Source organism: Gossypium hirsutum, chromosome D08 (assembly GCF_007990345.1).
Source record: "Gossypium hirsutum isolate 1008001.06 chromosome D08, Gossypium_hirsutum_v2.1, whole genome shotgun sequence".
In the NCBI taxonomy this organism is placed as follows: Eukaryota; Viridiplantae; Streptophyta; class Magnoliopsida; order Malvales; family Malvaceae; genus Gossypium; species Gossypium hirsutum.
In genome coordinates this window covers 42,795,482-42,800,592 of record NC_053444.1, presented here as the reverse complement: position 1 = coordinate 42,800,592, position 5,111 = coordinate 42,795,482, and the positions used below count along the sequence as shown (strand labels likewise).

General features: G+C 28.9%; 1 long non-coding RNA gene across 4 annotated transcripts; it reads left to right on the top strand.

Moving 5' to 3' along the window:
• The first annotated feature begins 253 nt into the window (after positions 1-253).
• Positions 254-3,239, top strand: LOC107909950 (uncharacterized). Of its 4 annotated transcripts, none has more exons than XR_001687415.2 (5): positions 254-490; positions 1,391-1,471; positions 1,842-2,001; positions 2,091-2,248; positions 2,928-3,239. It is a non-coding gene; the product is annotated as an uncharacterized lncRNA (long non-coding RNA). The 4 variants fall into 4 exon arrangements; XR_001687416.2 differs by having other exon boundaries at positions 2,091-2,252; positions 2,928-3,195; XR_005916697.1 differs by having other exon boundaries at positions 2,966-3,115.
• The last annotated feature ends 1,872 nt before the right edge of the window (positions 3,240-5,111 follow it).

The window sequence follows — 5,111 nt, the reverse complement described above, 5'->3', positions numbered from 1 at the left end:
TATATAATACAGTGACTAAAAAAATATATGCGTGAGTAGCAATCTAGTTTACCAAAACATTATTACTCTCATCAATATAGACAATGTTATAAAATTAAATATTACAATTGCAATCAATTCTTATTTCTGTTTAGGGTAAATTACAGTACATGTCACCAAACTATGCTTAATTCTTTTTCCTTTTTCACTTAATTATTAAAGTTTCAAAATTAATTCTATTTGTCTTTTTTGGTCCAACTCTATTAGGTGTAGTTAAGGCTCCGTTCTCCTTTGCTTCTCATATGGACTTTTGCAAGAAAAAGTCTTTTTCCCTTCAAAGCAATGAAGAACAAACACCATTTCAGAATAATTTTCAGCTTAAAAAAAGTACTTTTTGGCAGATGAAGAAGTTAAAAATTTTAACTTTTCTTTTGGCTGATAATTTCCATTTTTAATCTGTCTTCTCCCCAAAAAACGTTCTTTCCTCTGGTTCTTTGTTCCTCTTCTGCCGGTGAGTTTCTTTTCTTCTTCTTCTCTTTAATTATTCATTATGCTTTAGTTTTTAGTTGTTTTCTGATTGTTTGATTTTTACAGAAATTTTACAGAAATTCTTTCTCCTTAAAATCATTGTTTGAGCTATGTCTTAGAGTGCTCGTGTTTATCAGTATAATTTGAGCTATGCTATATCCCATAGAGAAATAACCAAGTCCAAATTCCATAAGGGAGTGTCTTAGGAAGTTGAGGAGATTCTAAATGACCTTTTTTTTATTATCCAAGCTACTGTTTAAGAGTAAGGATTTTGTTTGTTGCTCATGAGTTCATGATGGGAACACTAGTCTTTGCATTTATATGCAGCCTTCTGTTCTTTTCATATATTGTTTGGAAAATTCACTTTAAGGGGTCATTCTTGAACTAGACCAGTACCAATTTTAAGTTTCAAGTTTTTGAGACTGTAAAAATCTAATTCCTGGGTACCTGAACCTAGTTTAAAATTAGCTTGTGACACAGGACATCATCCAGTCTTTGTTATTTTGGAACCTGATATGGTGAGAAGGGTAGAAGGGATTTTGCAGTTAAAAGTCACTTGAAAAGTGAAAAGTTCATTGGTATTCTGTTTGGTGAGGGACAGGTTGGTTTGTTAATGAGCTTCGAGACACGGTTTTAGCAGAGTGCCATAGAGTGTTAATTTTAAATTTTATAAGTTAATACCTGTAAATGGATAACTTACAGAATGCTCTACATAGAAGACTCCCAGCAAGAAAAATTCTCTATTGATGTTGAGATCATTTATTTCTTTAATGAGTTACTGTTTGAAACTGCAATTTTTTTGTCGTGTGTATGCATATACAAAAACATATATGCTCTGCCATCAATTAATTAATAGTTTTTACCTGTTTTGTCTTTTTTGAAGCTTCATTGCTCAATTGGAGTTTGATCTCTCTTGTTGATTTGATCGCTTTCCTTCTCATTCAGTATACTGCACCTAAAATAGGTAAGTGGTGAAGATTTTCTAGTAATGTTTTGCTTTATCTTTGCAGTTCTGTAGTTCAAATTTTCCATAATTCAATAAGGTCTCAGTTTTTTGTTCATTGTTTTTTCTTACGACCTTTATCTCGTTGGTGCTTTAGATTTTGTTGTACGTATCTAATGAACTTTGCTAAGTGCTTATTGTAGAATTCAGCAGTCTTTAATGTTACATAACCCCGAGTCTAGAAGAAAATTAGAAGAGGGGTTTATGATATTTCTTGACTTCTTGGATTTTTTATAAGTTTAACTTCTTTTTCTGATTATTGTTATGTTAATGGTTCTATTTGAAGTTGTTTTCATTTCTTATAAAGTAACATGGGATTACTTTCTTGTAGGATTTCGTTTCAGGAGGAAATATTTGTTACTGTGGCCTGTTATCATCTTTTCCCTACTTGTTTTTCTTTCACAAGTTGCATATCTTATTATATGGGCTGTTGGAAGCTATAAACAGAGTGTAGGAGATGCTTGGTGGCTCAAGCTAATTGGTTTTATGATGTGAGGATATATTTTGTTTTCTTTGATTCTTCTGTTCCTTCAGTCTCTGCATATTTTGACAGTTTGTCCCTTTGGCTATGCTTTTGCAGAATCCAGTCTTGGAGATCTCCCACTGTGATCTATTTTTTGGTTACACAACTTCTAGTGCTAGTAGTTGCATTGCTTGATATACATGGGAACAGATTCGGTCTTGTTCCGTAGCGGTATACTTGTTGGGATCATTTCTTAGCAGTTGTTGAACAATTAGGTTTGTAAGTATTTCCTTATTTTTCTAATTGTTTTTTATGTAGTGATATTGTTGCACTATGTACTCTCCCCACCCAAAACAGGATCCATTTAGCAATCCTATACACATTTTTTAGGATTAACTCATTGTATGCAGAGGATATGAATTAGAGCTGATTTTATTCACTTTGTTAAATGAATTAAATCAAGTTCAACACTCCTCCCCCAATTGTCCCTCTTCTAAAGCAGCAGTGAAGCCTTATTATTCTCTTCTCATTTTGTGTCAACAATAGCACATGTTTTACCAGTGGAATATTTCTCTTGTGATCTTTGGGGCCTTGTGGATTGGAGGTGAAATTATTGATCTCTGTAGCCTACTTAAAGCTTATAAGTTAGCTACTAGAACTTCTAAAGCATTATTTTGCCTCATATTCAATTTAGAGTTCTTGTCAATCTAGTTAAGAGTTTTCATGTGGTAACAGAACAGACGAGTTTTCTCTGCGAATAAATGCTTTGTGTTTCATACAGTATTGAGTTGTATCCTTGACAACTTAGTAATATCCAATGTATACACAGACTGCATTAATAACATATAATGTGTATGCCTGGTAGTTTGCTATTTCGCTGGTTAGCCAACTAAAATGATCGCGTTGCTTATCTGCATTGCAGCTAGCTTTATAACTTTGATATATAAATTTCAGAAAATTTAACTGGGCATAGGAGAATATTATTGATTCAGAAAATGCGCATGGTCGAGAAAGTGATGATGATGACGACGACGATGATGATGGTGATGATGACGGTGAATGAAACAATTCAAGTGGTTTTGAAATGGAATTAACAAGAGATGTTATAGCTTCTAGTTTAATGAATTCACTTTAAATTGTAAATGCTATTGTAAAATTTTTAGTATTTATATTTGGTATATAAATATTATCCCTTTTTAAAACTTTAATTCAAATATATGTAATATTTTAATTTGGTAGGTTTATGTTTTCTATGTTATGTTAATATCTAATATGAGTTATATATTCAAATACATTTTAAAATAAACTAATACAAATGTGTTAAAAGCATTAATTATAAATAAAAAATAATTTTTATAATAATACAATTGTGTCAATATCTAATTACAAATATTTAATTATTATATTTAAATATTTAAATATAGTTTATATATTTTAATTAGATTTAATAAATAATTAATATTAATTACTTAGAGATATTTAAAATTAATATTATATATTAAAATATTAACAATAAGTTACAATAAATTATTTTTTATATTTTTACTAAAATATCATAATATTTACTAATTTGAACATTATTTAAATACATATTTGTTACTTTATAATATCATGTCTAAAATGGATATTTTATTCTTCAAAAGCATTTTTTGACAGTAATACCAAACACTTAAATTTTTCAAAAGCAATTTTTTACAGCACTTTTCAAAAGCAATGAAGAACTGGCCCTAAGTTTGTAATGGAGAGATAACGTGATGGTTTCAAAACTGATATAATTACAAGTTTAGTCTTCAATGTTTATATATTGTATCAATTTGGTCATAATTCTAAAAAAATTAACCCTTAACATTTCTAAATCGTCTTAATTTGATCCTAATTCTATAAAATTATTTAGAAACCCAAAATTTCATATACAAATAGAGAAATGAAATGAGCACTAAAACTATAAGTGAGAGAATTATATACAAATCAATAAACCTTTTTTAGGAAAAATTAGAGAAAAATGTTGATTTCAAAAGAAAATTAAGGAAATTAGCCGGTTTGTTTTTAAATTAGAGATATAGGTCAATTTTACGGAGTGCAGGTGCCACATGGGTAAAAGCACGCCTAATTAGACCGTTGATTTTACCTACATGGCATCATCGCCCTATAAAACATTTTTTAGAAAAAAATTTAACTCAAAACCGTTGGATCCCTAACGGTTAAAAAATCTGGACCTTTGAATTTTTTAACCATTGACCAATAATTACAAAAAGAAATCAATTTAAAAAAAATTAAATTAATCCAACAACTAATCATCATCTAAATTTCATCCTCAAAATCATTTTTCTCTCAATTTTCTATCTCAATCTCTAAAAAAATTCCAAATTGTTTTCTTTTTAGTTACCAAGTATTAGTAATTTCATGCGTTTGTTCGATTTTCATCATCTCAAATATCTCAAATAATACAAGATAATTTATTTTTTTAATGTGTTTAATTTTTTAATAATAGTTTTAAGATGCTTGCATCTATCATTATAGGGTCGCATTTTAATGATATTTTTTATATTAAATAAATTTTTAATTTAGTGATATTTTAATAATATTATTATAAATTTTTAATTTATTTCATTGTTAAATTATTTTTTTTTTTGTATATAGAATAAATTAATTTGATAAATGTTACATATTTTAAAAATGTCGATTCCATTGATTCGTTTGGATCACAAACACATATTCAACTTCCAATTACAAATGGTAAGAAAATATTTTTTTATTTTTTTATTTTTTTAATTTCATTATTAAGTTGTTGCATTTTATTTAGTATTTTTATTGGGTTTTGTGTTTATATAATTAGGAAGAAATTTGAAATATTGAAGCATATATACACAATTTAAGTCTGAGAGCACTACGCGTTATAGAGCAGTACTTGAATAAGGCAAGATTCTTACATGTGTCTTGTATGCTCGACTAGACTAAATTGGAGCATGCACTTATTAGTGCTTTGTTGGAGAGATGGAAAACTAAAACACATACATTCCATCTTTTGTGCGATGAGTATATGTTTACACTTGAGGATATGGCATTACAACTCTGTCTATCGATTGATGGGGCGGTCATTACGGGTGTAGTCCACATTGAGGATTGGATGCCAATTTG